The 19,560-nt window shown below is 43.4% G+C and overlaps 1 long non-coding RNA gene across 1 annotated transcript in view; it reads right to left on the bottom strand.

The window, feature by feature from the left end:
- Positions 1–286: 286 nt before the first annotated feature.
- LOC109281306 (uncharacterized) overlaps positions 287–19,560 on the bottom strand; it is a 32,892-nt gene continuing 13,618 nt past the window's right edge. Inside the window, exons 2-3 of the long non-coding RNA XR_002087907.2 lie at positions 777–843; positions 287–643 (exon numbers count right to left, since the gene is read on the bottom strand). This is a non-coding gene — a long non-coding RNA (uncharacterized LOC109281306). The remainder of the gene's footprint in view (positions 644–776; positions 844–19,560) is intronic.

Here is a 19,560-nt window from a genome sequence, read left to right as displayed (position 1 = left end):
AATCTGTAGCACTGAATTTGTGATGCAGCTTTTTTGTTGAGCTGTCTGAAACCCTAGGATCTTTCTGACTCAACTGCTCTCAATAGTGGCTATTCTTGAGATGCTGCTGGGTGGGCTGAACACTGTCACTGCCTGCTTGCTGTTTGCAACCACCTCTGTTCCAGGACTAGGGTATATATTGTAAATGGAGAAGTGGTGCTAAGAATATACCCATATTCCTTAATGAGTCATTGGGAAGCCAGCATTTCCAGTCGAGTGGCAAAAGGACAACTGGAGAGACTCTATGTTCTTTTCAGACTAGGAACAGGATTTGTATTCTATGCCTTGCTTACATCAGGTGCAAGGCTAGGGTATAACCTACAGCTTCGGGAGGAAATCAACTGGACCCAGTTTCTTTTGAAGGCTCAGTCACTCATTTTACCTCAGATAATCCTACCCCAGGTTTGTTGATTTTCAGAGAGTAACCAGGTTCTGTTTGGGAATAGGGATCCTGACAGGCTGATCCATCCCTCAACACAGAGAGGAGGAGCCTCAAATATAAGAAATGTCATCTTCTATTGTTGCCAGCACCCAGCTTGGGACATCTTAACTGGCCCTGATTTTCAGATCCTGAGTGCTGAACATCCTCTGAAGGTCTCAGCCCCTGGGAAGAAGAAAAAAGCAGAGAATAGTAGATCCACAATAATGTCCACATGTTCTTGAAGATACCCTAGGGTCCCAGAAGCTGCAATCAGTATGAAAAATAGAGAAGTGGGACTGCAGATGCTGTCCTCTACCTTGAAAGTCAGGGGCAAGTTGGACAGTGGCAGGCTGGAGCTCCCAACAGGCTCTACTTGCAGACTTCTGTAGTGGTAAAACAGAAACAATTTAATTGGTAAATGCCAGCTCTCTTCATGTAACTAAAAGGAGTCAAATAAATGTCACTGTCTTGGGATTACACAGGGAAAATTAATCTAAGTCTTTGTCCCTCTGATTTTCAGTCTGGGACAGAGGAAGAGGAGGGATTGTCTTTTAGGTCTGCTTTTCCCTGAATGATTTAACATGTCTAGAGAAAATAGGGAATTAATAGCACAGAAGCAGCTAATACTATATTAAGGTATAATGAAAGAATGATACAATGCCCTTTCCTTTGTAGTTTGTTAGTCAGTTAAACCTAGCTTCTGGAAGTTGTACATAGGACCTGTGATGTCTTATAGAAATGGCTTTGAAATCATTATAGGATTTCTATTTTAATCATTATTGCTATGCCTTTTCAGCAGCCCTGTATTCAGAGATCTTCCCAAAGCTTTAAATAAAGCAATAAAATATTCCACAATAATAGGAAGAATTTAAATTCTGTTGTTACCCTTTAAACAATTTCCAGTCATAACAAAAGACATTATTTTGGGAAGAGGCACCAGTCAAAGAGCCCCAGTGATAATGCATTACATTTTAATTAAAATATTTTAGAAAGATAGGAGCAGATTTAAATATATATATATTATGGGGGAAATTTTCCAAAATGCTTATTTGATTTAGAAACACAAAGACCAGCTAAAAGTTGATGGATCTTGGACTCCTAAAGCTACTAAGCAATTCTGAATATCTCTTCCTGTATTCTAAGCTATGCCAATGATGTCATTTTCCATTCTTTTTAATAAGGCACGGTCTGCTTTCATCTCATAATATAACCAGGCAAGCATTTAAATACCAGCACTGTACCATTATCAAGTTACATGGTGTTTTTAATTTCCCTAATTATTTTTAATTGCTGTATACACTATTCCAAGGATCTCATTAGCCTGGTTAAAAAATCATTCAGAGCAAAAATTTCTTCTAACATTTTATCATGCATACTAAGAGTATTACCTTATAATGCCTAAGACCTGCTTTATGTCTGCAGAGACAAATTCATCATACACTCCCATAGGCTTTGTAACAATGAATAAAGGCAGCTAAAATGCAGCAAGAAAGGAGTTTGCACAGTGGGCCAGATCAGTGACTCATCCATTATGTCTTGTGGATGAGTCCTGTCCATCTTTCCTGTACCCGCAGAATCACCCTGCACAACTGTTAAATTGTGCATGGAAGCCCCTGCTGAAAGTAGGGGGCCAATGAGGTAGGCCAGTGATTTTCAGTTAAGGTGCTAGGACACGCTGGGCTGCCTTGAGATCCTTTCAGGTTTACTACAGGATGCCATACAACATTAACACTATTAGATGTACAAACATGATTCACAAGATAAACCCAAAGAGTACAGACAGAAGTGCAACTCCCAGGTCTAACTCATGGCATGCCACAGAAGGCACTATGAGTTGGACCAATCCTCCCAACCCAACAGATGTTAGCTGTTAGATCAGGAGGCTATAGGATGAGCTCCAATTTGGAGCTGATCCAGAGAGAGAAGCTGGGTCTTTGTGGCCTCTCCCCGTAGCTCTGCCCTCTCTCTCCCAGCCCCCATGCTGTCTCAGGGTGGAAGTGGGAGCAGGCAAGGGAGGGAAGTCCATTCTGACGTTTCCCATCTGCACTGGGGAGTGCAGCATGCAAACCCAGCCACCCTCCTGCTGCCTTCCTGCACTGCCCCCAGGGCAAGCCATCCCATTCCCAGGTGGCCCCAGGCATCCTGCTGGCTGCAAATGCCTGCTGAAGGCAGAAGAGGCAAGGAGCCTGATCCTGTTTTTCTGCAGAGCCTGCCTGCCTTTCCCTTAGCTGGGAGGTGAGCTGCAATGTTCCAAATTGCAATGCTGCAAACTAAATTACATCGGGATGTAGTTTAGTTTGCAGTGATGCAAACTCATTTAAAACTCACAAAACTCGGGTATGTGTAATGTGTGACACCACTAAGCCACACAAAGAGAAATTTTCATCACGTGTACATTGTGACATTGTTATGTATACAGGTGCCCTCTGGCTTGCTCATGCCATAAGGAAGGGTGAGCTTTTGCACTCAGCAGGGGGTCAGAGAAACATTTACAGTAACACAGCACCAGGAAAGGGAGTAAGACCCATCTGCTCACAAGCCCCCACACCTCTGTTAGCAGCAATGGGGAATGGACGAAGGGTTATATTCCTACAACTTTCTTCCCAAGAAGAAGGGGAGAGAGAAAGGGAAGTTGCAGGGAAGGAGACATCTTTCTTCAGTTGGTCTGGTCCTACAGGTGGGACCCTAATGATTCTGGAAGTGAAGGCACAGCTGGTTGTGAGGGCAAGATCACAACTGGATGCAGGGATGAGGCAGAGCCATTTCCCCCCATCCCTTTTATTGACCTAGGCAGTAAATCTTCTTAAGTCCCAGATAACAGCAGATTTAATTCCCCATGTTCCTGAAATCTTTGTCTCAAGGAGGGATTCATATTTTTAGGGACAGAAATGAAAAGCAGTTTGAATGCGTTCCCTTTGAAAGGCTGTAGTTCCTCCACCCCTTTCTCGTGTGCCTTTCCTTAAGTGATTAGCAAAATCAGGCATGGGGAAGGTGAGAAATAATCCTTTCCAGTGGGAAGGACGTCCCATAAAAAGGACGGAGAGATTCTGTGGCATCCCAAAACACTGGCACTGAAATCTTCTCTACTGCTGGAAATGTCTGATGAAAACCTGCTTGCAATGTCCCTGTCCAGGGGCTTCAACTATATATATCAATGAGAATGTTAATTGCTTTGCATCTACCAAGACATATTAGCATCATCTGAGCAACATCAGGAGTTTGGCTCATTAAAATTTTGTTTGGACGCAATTCCCAGGAATGTAATTCTTGCCTGTTTCTTATGAGTACTTCAAGTACTGTTTCTTCATCTTCCTCTGCTATCATTGGCCTCATTTAGCTCTCAGCCCCCAAAATGGCCTTTAGATACATAAGCTATTGTGATCCAGATCCTCAGCTGGTATAAGGTAATGGTCCTACACCAATGTTAATACACCTATGCCTGTTTACTGCAGCTGAAGTCAGGCTCTAAACCTGACTTTGCTTTACTTTTACATGGCATTTCTAGCTGTAACTGGCTTATAATAGATTTCTATTGCAATATTGCTTGCAAATAAATTAAATACATCAGAATATCATTAATAATAATTGCTATATCTACTGCAGCAGTATCTGGGTCCTAGGGTTTAACTACTGCCTCCAAAGACAACTAACTAAAAATGAAGGATACAACACTGGACTGGGTTTCAGGAGACCTAGAATTCAGTCCTCTGATCTGCCACAAATGTCTTACGTGGCCTTGGGCAAGTCACTTAAAGTTGCTCCTGCTCCCAAGGTAGTACAGCTGCCATAGACATTTGTGCTGCAGGATCAGTATGGATATGCTGTGCACAGCTAACTTACCCGGATGAAAAGACCCACGTAAAGAACCAGGGTAACTTATGGAGTTCACCATGAGAGTGCCTAGATTGCTTCTGGCACATGAGTTAGCTGTGTGCCATACAGGCAGGGTGTGTTTCATGTGAGGACTACTTATTGTGCATGTGCAACTCTAGATTGACTGGGCCCTGATATCAAGTAGGGCCTTTAGCCACCATCATATGCTTAAAATATTGTTTAAAGAGCATATCAAATCATCAGTGGATAACAGAGCAAGTGTTTCCAATTGCTTCAGTATGCTTGTTTCAGCTCTGAACTCAGAGCCACAGAGATCCTGGCACAGATCTCAAACCTTACTTTTATATTCCCTCTTTTCCTTCAGAAATCCTGGGTAGCATGCTGTTCCTATTTTAACTGCGCAAGCCTTTCATAACTGCAGAGAGGGAGAATTTATATCAAAGAACATTTTATTACTGATTTCATATATGGGATAAAGAACTGAAGTGCACTTTTATTATTATTCTTCCATGAATAGAAGCTAAAAGTGAAAAGTGATTCTTTTTTCAGCCACGCTTATGGTCTCTTTGGTGCTTCCTAATTCTGCGGACACATCTACAGTCAAGTTGTACTGGTGGAAATGTTGGAAGAAAGCCTATTTTAAACTTGAACACGCCCATCTTAACAGAGTCAGTAGCATGTTTGATCTAGAATGGGACCCTGCTTGGGATAGTGCAAGAAACAAGGATCTATCCCAAAGCACTCTGCCAGAGCTTGGGTGCTAAGACAATGAATCAAGGCAGCTTTTTTCCCTGCACATCAAGGCAGCTTTTTGCCTTACACCAGCTAAGTCTGTGGACTTGCAAATATCTGTGCATCTATGATGACTGAAAATTCAATTTAGCTCAGCTAATAAATCTTACATGAGGTTCATTTTTTCAGGAATGACACCTCAAGGCAAGGTCTATTTAAATGAGGAGGAAAAAAAGCCAATCATTCTCTAAATTATTTAAATTTTATTTACCTGTTCCTTCACCGTAAATGATTCAGAGCCTCAGTAGCATCTTCAAGAGCCCCAGTAGCATTCCTGACCTTCCTATAATGATCTTAGGGCCTTATTAGGGCCTTGTTATATGTTACACTGTGAGCTGCTCAAGTGTTTATCAGTGCTAGTTTTAGAGTTTGGAGCAGTCACAGTTCAGGCCAGCAGGGGCCTGCAGGACTGAAAGGTAAGAATCTGCCACCTTGCCATTCTGGGGCTCTCCCCTACCCCACACTTACTTATGGCTGCCTGTGCAGTCTGTCCTGGGGGAGCAGGCAGGGAACGGTTAACTTGTTTATCTGATCCCTGCTCCTTCTGAGCTGCTGCTGCTGCTACTGCTGCTGTTCTCTGGGCTGAGTCCCCCCCAGAGAGCAGCAGTGGTGGTTGGGGCCAGGCAGGCAGGTGAACCCTTCCCTGCCTGCTCCCTGGGACAGACAGCACAAGAAGCCACAAGTAAGCAAGGTGAGTGGGCAGGGGGACAGTGAGCAGGGATCTAAGGTGATGGGGGTGGGGGCAGCAAGCCCGATCTGGGCCAGCTGGGGAAGAGAGGGTCAGGTGGGGTGTTTTCACTAAAGTGAAGCCTAGAGTGGCTGCATTTAGTGAAACATGAGCTGGGTAATAGGGATCAGAGATAAACTTGCCCTGGAGCATGCAACTTTGAGCTGCCTAACTAGTGCTTAAACTAGTTTGAGGTGTTAATCTGCAGAAAATCCAAGGGTTCAGAGCTCCAAGAGCACTCCAAAATTATTGTGTAACAAGGCCCTTACACATTAATTTTAGGTGACTTCTGGAGCTCTTAAACCCTGGATTGTCCATCCATTAACACCTGAAAGTTGTTTTAAGCACACTTTCAGTACCGCACCTACACTCCTGGTGGCCCTGGGTGAACTTTCAGTATTGGGCCCCCCTTTGCCAGAGGTAATGATAATAATAATCAGACAATGGGGAAAAAAATACCATTTTCGGGTCCCCTTTCTGTTCGGGCCCCGGGAGGCCACCCAGTTTGCCCATGCCTATGTCTGGCTCTGCACACTTTAGGTGGATTAAAGTTATGCCACTACAGGGCAGGTTTATCTCTGATCCGTGTTATTCAGCTCATATGCCATTAACTTGTGGCCACTCCCCACAAATGAGCCACCCAAGTTGCAGACCTCCAGCATCCCAGGATGCAGTGTCTCTTCCCTCAACCCTCCTGTTCTGTATGGACAAACTTTTGACCCCCTGAACTCTGATGCCCCGGGGGCAGTTCTAACATCAAGTCAGTTCCCTCTCCAATCCAAAGGGGTTTGACCTTCCTACCCTTAGGGGTGTAACCCCATGCAAACAGCCTGCAGAACACATTCCATTTTGCCAGGTTGCAGGAGATGGACAGGCCTGGGAGTGGAGCCTAGGAAGGTGTGTGTATGTGGAGGGGTGGTATAAGGTAGGGGACCAAATTAGGTTCCCGTGAGCTGGGGCTTCCTTACCAGGGTAGGGACAATGGCTTCCCCAAAAGTGCCTTCCCTCACCACTGCAAGCTCCCAGCCACCCCAGGAAGCATCCCCCCTCCACACACATCCCAATCCCAATTCCACTTTATTAAAACATGACACCTTCTTTACTTCCTTTTTATTTCATTTTAAATTATTTTAATTACTTTTCTTTTATCCTTCATTAGCTGATTTCCTCGATTTCAGCACCCATCCCCATTTCCTTTCCACTTCCTATTTCATGACTCACCCCCATCCCATTAACTCTCCACCTTCCAGCTTCATGTTCCTCCCCCCACCAACACATCTCTCACACACTCCAGCCAAGGGCAGGGATAGAAGCCTGTCCTGATTTACTGGATTTTTAGTGGCGACTCACAGCTGTAGCTTCTGGTCTAGCCATTACTCCCCAGCCATCTAGTGGCAAGTCACAGTTTTGCAGGTGGGGGAGAGTCAGAGAAGGTTTTTAGCCTTAAGGCGTGACTGTTCCAAGCTCAAGCTAGCACCAGCACCATTCAACATTGGAGCAGCTCAAACTGCCATGTGCAACAAGGCCCTTAGTCTGGTCTTCATCATGTTCTACATCAGGGGTGGGCAAAATATGGCCTGAGGGCCACGCTCCCACCTGCACCCACTGATGGCACTGCTCTGGCCCTTGCCTTGGACCTGGTCAGAATGCAAAGCGTCCCAGTAGGGCTGCCTTTCACCCACTTGACCCCCTATCAGTGGCTGTGCAACACACTGGGTGGCTGAGTGGGTGGAAGGCAGCTAGGAGTTAGAGCTGGAACTCCATGCACTTGGGCAGGAGGCACCCAGTTACAGCTCCCACACTGCCTGGCTGGGCATGTGGTGCCCTGTACTACCTGCTGCCCAGGAGTGGTGCTGCAGGGGCAGGGAGGAAGAAGAGCTGCTGGAGGCAGAGGGAGTTGAATAGTACCTGGGAAGTTGCAGCAGCAGACCCACTGGGAACCTATGCATGCTTGCTGGGACTAGGATCATCGTGGTGCTGCCTGGTGGGCACGGGGTGGGTGTAGGTGGAAGCACAGCCCAGGCTGCCCCAGGCAGGAGTGAACAGAGCTCAGTCCCATGCAGAGCACGGTGGGGGTAGCTGTGGGCTGGATGTGAGTATGTGTGGGGGCAGACTGCACCTGCACCACACCACCTGAGTGAGCTCTTCTGCGTACATCCCCTGCCCTGCCTCCTTCCCTCCCCACCACCAGCTCCCAGGACCTAGTGCACAGGCAGCCCCCCCCTCCCCCCCCGCCCACACACATACCCTCCCACCCCCGCCACATATGCCCAGCCCCACATCCCTTCACACAAACAATATACAAGAGTAAGACTTTATTTTGAGCTATTATGCAATTGCGTCTATATACACTACTCAAAAAAACCATAAATCAGGACAATTATTTTTTTAAATAAAATTAAAATATGTTATAGTAGATGCTTGATTTTTAGTATATTATTTGCTTTTCATCTATAGTTTGTTAAGATGATATCTTCTGAAAGATTTTGTGTGTGCAGGTCTCTACAGCTCACCAAAACTCAAGTGGCCCACCAGCCAAAATAATTGCCACCATTGGTCTATATGGTCAGGAGTCAAGGCCACTGACTCCATACATTCATGAAGTCCCATTTTCATCAATAAGTATTCACATGGGGTGCATAAGAGTTGCACTCCATCACTCAAGGAACAGAAACAGTGCTTTGCAATTAGCGTGACCCATCATAAGTAAACAATGGAGTTCTTTACATGTCTATTTTTGAGTAAAAAACTACTCAGTAACTTTTATTTAGAATTAATATATTGATTACAGAACCTTGCAAAGAAATCAGTCAGGAAAGCAGGCTAAAGAATAAAGAGAAGAACATCCCAGTGTGCTTGCAATATTAAAGGAGGCACCATACATTGAGTAAATCATTCATAGCAAACTGTTCGGTCTCGTTTCTAGAGTTTAAAATTTATCTTTGAAGCAAAAATACTAAAACTTGCTCAATTCACTTTCAAACAATTAAAAATACTTTTTGTATATTTGATCAATGTTTTTCTAATTTGTTTTTCAATGGAAAATTGGCTTTTTGAATAAATGAAATTTTCCCTGAGTTTTTGTCAAAAAATCAAAAAATGAAAGAAAGAAAAAAAATCCAGAAATTCAAAATGTTCATGTGCCTCCTCTCCCTCTGTACTCCTTTACAGCATGACTCATACCCCTGGACTCTACACTGGCCAGCTTATTCTTCCCATGATGCACCACAGCCTTAGACTCCCATAATGCAATAGTTAAGAGGAAGCCCAGCCTATGTTATGGGAGAATGATGAGAACAGAACACCTGACTTGTGATGCCTGCGAGGCTTGCCAGCAGCATTGCTGAGCCAAAAAGTTCAGGTTTGGGATGAAATGTTAAAAAAATCAAATTTTTACACAGGGAAAAAGTGTGATTTTCTGACTGGATTTCCTCTTTGTTTTATTAAACTTCAGAATTTGTCCCCCATTCTCTAGCCTAACATTTAAACATATTTTTTTCTTTATTTTGAAACTATGCTATTGTCTGACTCCACATGCAAGGAAATGATAAATAAGTGTCCATTTTCCTGGAGTTTTCTCTTCTGTTCTTTTATTGCTATGGATACTTTGTCACCTGTAAATCTGTATTTCAATATGAGTACTGCTGTATCTTGGAAGACCAGAATGGGTGGCTATAAAGAAGGAGGAGGGAGAGTACTTCCCCATGGAATTTCTTTTCTAACTGAAAAATATAAGAAACAATTGATAAATTCAGTCAGTTATAGCAGGAACCAAAGAATCTGAGGCAAATATAAGGCCTCAGCTTGTAGTGCTCTGGATTCTCCTTATTGGGGCATCAGAACAGCACTGTGTAAATCGGAAATTGGCTCAAAGTGTAAGACCATTGGTCTTTCAGACAGTAACATTGATGACAACCTCTAAAATACGGAGGAAGATGAAAACATTCTACTAGCTGATACCTGAGTCTAAGTAAGACCCAGAATAATGTTTATGTTCTTCTCTGGATCCCATGTTATCAAAGGTAAATGCTCATCGACATCATCATCATCATCATTATCAATGTCTCTCCCACTAAAATGACAGACCAATCCATAGCATGGTAAAGTCTCGCACAGCCCCACAGTGGTTCTTGGCTGGAACAGAAAAGCCTTTTTAGCATAAGATTCTGATTAATTAATTAATGTCTAGCACTTTGAAAATGAAAAAGGCCATGAAATATTAAAGATGATCATTATTACAGTTATTAAAACTATAAAGAAACACTCCATTGGCTTTTATGAGATTTTTTCCCTTGTTTATTTCACATGTAAGTGATTTTGCCAATATTGAGAGAGTCTTTTACTTCACAAATTATAATCAAACTACTTGGTATTTGGCTTAAATTTGGATTTTATTCCTATTGGGTGGCCAATATGAATCAATGCTCAAATTAATTTCCAGAAGTATTTTAAACAAACAAACAAACAAACAAACAAACAGCTGACATTTATTACTGATCTGAGTATGATGGATGGATCTAATACATGCTGTGCCTACCATATATATTTTTCAAATCAGATTTTCAAGTACCTTTGTATCTTATTTTTCTTTGCCCTTCATACGAAATGTTGCTTATGATGACAGCTTTATTGTTGTTGAAATTATTCCTTTTCTGACTTTCAGATCATAATAATCTTGTTCTCCTTTTGAGTTTTACTTATTGTTGGTTTTTTTTACTTCCTATCATAATCCCTATTCATTATTTCTCTCTCTCTTTTTGTTTTCCAAGGCGATGTCTCTGTGACAGTAAGAAGCAAAGTAATTAAAGGTATGGGATGTCTCTTGATGTTTAAAGCCCACTATGTGTGTGGAGTTATTAAAGTTTTGATGGTTTGTAGCATCTTTGAAGACATTGAGGAAAATGTATTCATGAATCTTTTTACTTTCACCTACCATTTATTCACTCTTTCTAAAAATTGCTTCATTTCTAAAGCATGCCCTCAGGGTATTTTAACTTTTCATACCTCACAATGCATTTACGTGGTGGATATATTCTGAAATTGACCATTAGGGAACAGCGACAGATTTCACAAATGAAAACCACAGAAATTACCATCACAATAGAATACAGATGCTGATATTGATGCTGCGGTTTTGTAAGCCATGTGAGATCACCTCTGTTCCCTGATTGGATCGCCTTCATGTAATTAACCAACATGGGGCAAATTGTGCATTTTATAATTTGATATGCTTTAGAATAATACTTGCATTGTCTCTTCAGGTATTGGAGCCAGATTTTCATTGGGTAGATCAGCACAGCTTCATCAAAAGCTATGCTAATTTATATCAGCTGAGGTTCTGGGAAAAAAAAGCTTTAAGTTTGCTTTCTGTGAAAATGGGCACCAGTGAGTTGTGAGCTGGTGGGAGGTGAATTCTAAAGGCCTTTATGTGCAACTGAACTGTCATTTTCTTTAAATGTACATGAATGCCCATTGGAAACTTTCTTTTTTTTTGTCATGGCGTAAATCATGAGACAGCATTTTCCTTCAGTAATTAATATGGTCTAAGACTTCCACATATCCATCCATGTGTGTAAGAGAGTAATTAAGCCAAGTCACTCATGTCCCCAGCTTTAAGGGAGTGGGACAGCTGATATTCTCCCATTGCTCAGTGAGCCTAGTAGCAGTAGTTCCCCCTGGCAAGAGATTGACAGAGAAATTCAAATCCTGAAATCTTAAGGGTGTTTCACCTGCTACCTCTAGAGCTCTCTACATCTTTAAATGAAGTAAATGTCATATAGAGGTTAACTGTGTATTACTTCATACTTAAAATATATCATTTTGGTCACAAACTGACAGAGAGCAGATTTAGGCTAGATATCAGGAAAAATGTCGTCACAGTAAGGGTGGCCAAAATTTGGAACGGGCTTCCAAGGGAGGTGGTGCTCTCCCCTACCTTGAGGGTCTTTAAGAGAAAACTGGATAGGTGCCTGGCTGGGGTCATCTGACCCCAGCACGCCTTCCTGACTAGGCAGGGGGTCGGACTCAATGATTTGTCGAGGTCCCTTCTGACCCTAGCATCCAGGAATCTATGAATTTTTTTTACTCAGTCATTTTGCCTCTTGTTCATTTTCCTTCATTTAGCTCTGCCTTTATGTGCTAGTTCCCCTCGTTTGCCTTCTTTTGGAGGTCCTGCCCTTTGGTAGGTGCTCAGCATCATTCAGAACCAAGGTTTGCTCCATTTGCATTTTACCAGTCAGACAGCTCAACAAGACTGTATTATTTGATAAAGGCTTCATCTGGTTTTTATTTAATCTTAAAGAGTTTAGCTGAGTTCTCATGCACAGTATGGGCCAGACCCTATTCCACCTAAAGATGTAAACGCTTTTAGATGGGCTAGGGTCTGGCCCATACTGTGGACTTCGCCATCTAAATGCAATTCCAGTCCATCCTGCTGGAGTCCCTGAAAAACAATGGATGTATAAGGTGAGTAAGTCCTTTGTCTTCTTGATGCTTTTTTTGCTTTTTGCTGCAGGACAGATTATGGTGTTTTATAAAAGAAGGTGAATTAAGTATTCTGAGGGATTTGAACAGGAGGGAACAGAAATGCATTGAGGTAGCTCAGTCCACTTAGATGCCCAATCAGTGGAGTAGGTTCTAGCCGTCTCTCCAGCAGACAGGCTCAGCGTAGGAGTAATGAGGTGAGGTCCTAAGCTCAGTATTGTGCAGGAGCTCAGGCCATATCTACATTGCTATTTGAAGTTAACTTTCAGGCACCACTCATCTACACTGCTCATTTACACTGAACACACCTTAGCTTGATCCCCATCTGCAGCACAGCCCAAGCCTATAGCAGTTCTACTGAACATCAGAGCCCAAGGATGAGCCTCCCTCATGCAATGGGTTTGGCATTAGCCGACACCACAAACACAAGTAGCCCTGCAGCAGCTATCCCACAGTTCCCTGTCCCTGGATTATGGTCCTTCTGCACCCCACTTCCTGTTCTATTGCCTGTAATTGTAATTAGAGTTAAGCACAGAAAGAAAAGACACATAGTGAGCAGATTGATTCCTAGAAGGCTTGTTTCTGGGGGGCAGGAAGTCCTATGCAGACAATTTTGGTGTGGGCTGCCAGGAAAGATATTGATGTCAGCCACAGCTATATGGGCAACCCATAGGCAGAATAGGTCAGAATGGTGTCCTCTGGCCTTAACGTGACAAACTCAGCTGAAGACCAAAGTGGGTGAGATGTGTGCTGATGCGTCCATTAGAATGGCTAGGTTCTGGCTTCAGGTGGGATGGACTAGCTTGACTTTGGACAAATTATTGAGCATCAAGAAGAAAAATGCAGGACAGCTTGGGGTTCAGGGACTGGACTTCCCCACAGGAGCCCCCACCTGAATTCCATGCTCTGCCACAGACTCCTTCTGTGGCCCTGGGGAAGCCATTTAATTGGTTTGTGCCATGTTTTCCCTTAGCTGCAAAAATAGTCTGCCTTGTCTGTTTAGGTGGTTAGTACTTTGGGGGAAGGTCTCTTTCTTAGGACATGACTGCACCTCACTTAGCAGGAAGGAATTCCCTTCCCATCTCAACTGGAGCCTCTAGATCAGGGGCTCTCAACCTTTTCAGCTTCAAAGCACCTCTCATTGGACTTGAGGCACCCTTCCATAATTTCTGTGAATTGAGTGGCACCCTGTTTTAAAAAGTAAACTTATTTATTACAGTGCTTACCTCCTTACAGAGGGGCTGGGGGTGGGGAGTAGCTAAGCAAAGAAGAGCCAGAGCTTCTGCTTATCTGTGTATCCCATCACACCTCACCACACCCTTCAAAGGATGTTGTGGCACTTCAGTGTGTCTGAGTACCCTGGCTCAGAAGCAGTGCTCTGGATGATACCTTAAAACAAATAATAATCATCATAACAAATAACCCCTTCGTAGTGAGCTGCTCTCAGATCCCCAATAAGACCTGCAGCTCATCTAGGCACTTTGCAGAAAGTTTCTGAAGCAAAATGTTACATCTCATGAACACTTTTCTAAGCCTGCAAATAAGCTGTGCTCATACATGTCCCAAACTGCAAGACAGACGAGGCAGATGGTGTGCTACCTTCACTTGCTGCAATCTATATGACAATCTGGTTGCCCTTTAGTTAGATAATTGCTGGCATTTCTGATGCACTGCATTATGTTAAGACACATGTTGGAAAAGAAGATAAAAGTGGGGACATAGAGTACTACTGGTGAAAGTTATACAAACTCATTAATCTGCTCCTCCCCTCCATTCAAAAAAATCGGGGATGTGAGACCTAAGTATAGCACTATCAGGGGACTGGTTGAAAGACTGGCCACAGTTACGGATGGGGAAAAGGATGTACAAAGGACTGGGAAAGCAGCATTGGTTGGTTCAGATTTTAATACGGAAGCCAAGAGGGACCACTATGTCTATGTAGTCTGATCTCCAGTATAATACAGGTCCCCACTGCCTAGGGCTTTCTGCATCAATCTCCACCCAAGGTATCAACTCCATTCTTGGTGGCAACAGGAGACTGTACACATTTCCTCTGTCACACAGGACCTCCAGCTCCAAACCCTTACACTGGTGAGGATCAGAAGTGACTTCTGGGCAGTGCTCCTTTGAAAAATGTAGTCAAGACACGACTCCTTGTGGCACCGTTGTGCCACTCAGATTCTGGGCTGTCTAGGGGCCAAAACATTTTCTGGTATAAGAGCAGCCCCAAGAGTGAGGGGAGGGGGGGGCGTTGTTCTAGCTTCTGGCAGCTCTAGCCACATGGTCTATGGATTACCCTGCAGCCTAGGATCCCTCATACCACTGAGAGCTACAAACCCATTTTCTGGGGTGGTCTGGCCAATTTTTTCTAGCTTCTAGGGCCAGAACACAGTGGTATAAATCAGGTAGAAGAGGAGAATAAAGCTTAGAGACCCAGTCAGGTAAAGCTTCTGCATTCCAAAAGCACAGACCTCTGTTTCCAATGGAAATGCACGTGCATGTCATACTTGAGGGCCAACTTAGCCTTGAGGAGGCATGTAAGTTGAGAGTGCACACAGAACACAGCTCTGGGCAGGCATCACTAGGTGAACCTCAGCAAGCAGGCATGCCCAAGTTAGTTCACACAAGTGTGTGTACAGGTACCTCCTCCTCCATTAAGATCTCTTTTCCTCACTTCTGGCAGGCTGATGTAGGGTTTATCAGGAATCTTCCCATGGGGGACTTTGAGTGAACATTGGATTTGTCCCTGTTGATCTTGGGACTGGCAAGTGTTTTGATGTATGTATCCTTTTTTTTTGGCCTATGGAGTTTGGTGCTGCAGCATGTTTCTGTAATATTCTAGGGAGTAATATTGCCCAGCACTGTTATGTCAGCAGTCAATTAACATGTGAGGGATATATTGGGGTGGGCACAGAGTCCCACATAGCACTCTGGAATAGTTGTATTGTTGGAAGGCAGAGAAATTTCCAGAGACGGTTCTGCAATGCTTCCTTATACATCAGAAACAGCATAGCACATGTGGGAGAACTTGGGCTCTATTTTTGGCTCTGCAGGGTCAATTTGGACAAATCAATATGCCTGTTTGTGGCTCTTTGTATACTGTAAAGTCTTCAGTCCAAGGACTGTCTCCTGCCATGAGTGCTATCAGCACCTAGCGCCCCATGGATATTGTTAGCTGCCTTTCAGTACCACCGTGATATAAATAATGATGAAGGCACAGAGGAGAACCAATTTCCAAAGAAAACATGCCTGTGTTATTTACTCTGCTCTTGCTGTGGTGGAACAGCTGCTCTAATAAAGTAAGACCACATGGCTGCAACCATAAAAAAACCCAGGGAGTGTGAAAGAACAGAAGGATGTGCCTGTCTTTAGGAGAAACTGCTGTACTATGTACATGACTCACAAACAGTCTAGTGGTTTGTTTGTCAAGAGCTTGCTTTAGCTTCTGAAGCAGGAAGACCTTAAATAGCCAGACTTAAGGGCCCAGAAGCCCTTAAGAAGCTTTGGGCTTCTGCTGTTCCTGGGCATAAAAATGAAAATAAAAATCTCAAGTTTTCCTTTTAAGAAGAAGGGTGGGGGGTTGGATCTTCTGCTGGGGCCAACTGCAGCCATTGGAGCTTGGCCCATTTATGGCACCTATGGCATTTCTCCAGAAAACTAGCTTTTAAAAATATATGTCTTTTGTGATTATCTTGCAACTTGGGGCTTTTTATGACAACATTTTAGTGCCTTCTCTCCAAAATTTTCCATAGAAGGGTACAGTATTGAAAAAAATAATTCAATGTAATTTTTTCAAAAATATTTTAAAAATGTTCCTTTAAAAATTGGGGGAAATCACCCCCCCCCCCAAAAAAAGAGCAATGACTCCAGGTCTCACACACCAAATTAAAACAAATTTATAATTATTACAGAAAGAGAGTTCCCCTTTTTGACCAGATCTGTGTTTGAGGCTTGCCTCGGTTTATACTTAGGATGTATTAACTTCACTTAAAATGTGTCTGAATGTTCAAACAATAAAACATGTGTTATGTCCCACTGTAGCACAGCAAAATTAGGACTTTTCCAGTGAGGAGTAACTCCAGATTGTATTATCTAGCACATGTTGAGCTAATAATAGAGATAATATAATCAGGATTGATGCAGCAGGGGAGCAGTTGGTTGATCCCATCCGTGCTAGCACACCAGACCTGGTTCAAGGCTCTGGTGAGGTGTAGAGGCTGGGAGTGGCAACCACTTGTTTTTCACTCAGTCCCTGCAGCACACCAGAGTCTTCAAGAGCCCCAGTGTCTAGGACATGTTTTATTATCACAGTGGGCACGTATACATATGCATTTACTGGGCACTAAATTTACTGCACTAGTAAATTACTGCATAGTAAGCAGGGTTTAGGCCACTGTTTACATGTGCAGGTATTACAGTGCAGTAACACTGTGTGTGGACTGACTTCGGACTTGCAGGTATCAAATTTACACCCAAGTTGGCCTAAGTCACCATATTTACTGCACAGCATGGTCATGCATATATGTGCCTGTACTGAGCGGTAATCTTTGGTTACTATGCAGTAATTTAGTTTCTACATAATCTAAATAAAACACATCCCAAATATAATATGCAACAAGAACCTTTGACGATATACATTTCTGTCCTTTTATCTTGCAAAGACAGCCTTGTAAACTTGACAGATCCAAACCAATCAGAACTTTGCTTGAGCACTGGAAATTTCCAGCCAACTCACTGATTCAGTCCTCAGACACTGAACGGTGGATTTTTGGCACCTGTGAAAACCACAGACCCAGATATTTCAGTTTCTAGGAAGAGAACAGATCAATTTGCCTCAGTTTAGATCACTGCCACTTCACTGATGCCCACGTGGCTGCTGAAAGATGCATAATTTCTTTTGCAGAGAGGTAAGTCTGACTTCCCATCCTTTCTGCCACGTGTCGGGACATATGGTTGTTCTACTTTTGCAGTGGAGAGCAATGCACTAGACATCACCAAGACAATGCCTGCTGTAGTTGTAGAAAACTAATCACAACACTGCCTAATGATATCCTAGTTCCCTTGGGCACATGCCAGTCCAGGAGAATAGATGCCCTGGCCATGACTTTGCATCTGACACGCTTGCGGGCATGCCCTTATGGTGACCACTACTCACTAGATTCAGAGCTTACATCTACCCTGATAGTGAGTTCCATTCTGGTGGCCTGAATTTATCACTAAATGTTGTTAGGGACAGACCATTAGAGGTATGCAAAGCTTCAGTCCCTGGTCCGATTCAGCAGAGATTTGGCCCGATTCAGTGGCCGAATCTCCAAATCCGAATTGAATTGGAGGACCCTTTAATCTCTCCGAATCAAATCAGAACCCTTCAAATTGATTTGGAGAAATTTGGAAAGATTTGAAGATTTGCATACAGACACAGCTTTAAATGACTTTTCTACATACTTCTAGGTAGTAGGCAGCTGGTGAGTGCTGCAGTGCTGGGGCATGCTCAGCAGCAGACCCAGAAGTGGACCAGAAGCACTTCTGGTTCACTTCCACATCCACATTCACATCCACCAGGGAGCACGTGTCTTTATCTGATTCACTGATTCTCCGAATCAGCATTGAATCTTCAGATTCGGATTCAGCCAATTTGAATCAGGGACAGCAATCCAAATTAACGAATTAAATCACTGTTCCCGATTCGGGCCGAATCTGAATCCAAATTGAATAGGGCCCATTTTGCACACCCCTACAGACCATGGTAAGGTACTGGTGGCATAAATTAGTACTTTTCCCTTCTATCCATTGCCTCTTGGCATTGCTTTCAGCTGCATGGCAATTGTGACAGTGGTACTGAAGGGTTCTGTAATTAGGTTAACTCATTGCCACGCACAGACTATTCTGGCGATGGAAACAATCCCTTTCTGCCTGCACCCACCTTAGGAATCTTTTTTTTTCCAGGAGTCACAAAATCAGTGTTCACAGGACAATTTACATGCTTCCCAGTATATGGGGCAGTGCTTCACTAAGCCAACATGGAGAACACCATCCTTGGCTGTTAGCAGAGAGACAGGCCAGCTATAAAATTCTACTTCCCAGAGCAGACGATGTGTTTTGTTGTATGTACTCTGAGGGAAATGCAGCAATTCTTTTCCCCTTACCATCAGCTTTCATTTGCTAAGATTCCCTATGCTGAAGGGTGCTTGCTTTCAGAATTTTCAACAGACAATTCTCAGGGTTCCTCTGTGTGTTGAAGAAGGAGACACGTCCACAGATGAGCTGACGCTGTGCACTCCACTAACTAAACATGAATACAAATGCTAGTTGCCCTTGGTGTCTTTCTTTGAGTCCTGCCAGCTCTATACCACACAGTCACTGGGTGCACAGGTTCTTTCAGCTGATCTGACATATCTTTAAAAACACAATTAAAAAAATTTAGAGCACAGTTCATTGGTGGGGAGAAACTGGAGCCTAGAGATGCAATTAACAGAAGCAGGAGGGAGAAATAGATACAGGACTTGTATTTTTTTGTAATACAAGCAGGAACCAAAAAAAAATGTCTGGCACGTGGCAGAATGTATTGCTCTGTTTATTTGCTGCACACAGAAGTGGTGAGTAAAGATCATAGTGTCAACACATTGTTATTGTGTCCTCATAAAATTTGAGGGGCTGTTTGCCAGGGAAAGAGAATATTAAAGGGCTGCTTCTGATTCCATGGTGGATTTTAATTGACAGGAGTTGTGCACAGCTGGGAGGACACTGACTGTGCTCCAAGCTTTTCAGAATTTGCCAGTATACTATGTGGAATCATGGGTAGACAGGATGTGCAAATGAGACATTGGTGCATGTCCGGTGCCATACTAAGGTGGCTACGTTGCTTCTGTTTTAGGAGATAGCATGCCTGGAAGTGAGGCAATACCAGTACAGTATTGAGATGGTGTGAGTATGTCTTAGGTCTAGTGTTAGCAAGAAAACTGTGGGTGCCCATAGCTTCTGAGGCACCTAAGAAATTAGGTGTGGGTTTAGGGTTTCTCAGTGGAAACTAAGCACCTAAATTCTGCCTTTAGGTGCCTGAATCCTACACTTTGGTTTGGACCTGGCCTGTGGTCCTCAGCACATTCAGATTCCTTTTGGCAGAGAATCACTTTACACAAGATAAGATATTGTGTCATAGGGTTGGACACCCCATGCCTAAGAGTCCATCTGGCTAGAGAAGGGCCCTTCAAGCAAGCACTAACTGTGCCCACTGTCAGCACCATCTCTTTGCATTATATGAGGT

This window comes from Alligator mississippiensis, chromosome 1, assembly GCF_030867095.1.
Source record: "Alligator mississippiensis isolate rAllMis1 chromosome 1, rAllMis1, whole genome shotgun sequence".
NCBI classification, from domain to species: Eukaryota; Metazoa; Chordata; order Crocodylia; family Alligatoridae; genus Alligator; species Alligator mississippiensis.
This window is presented reverse-complemented; position numbering and strand designations above follow the sequence as displayed.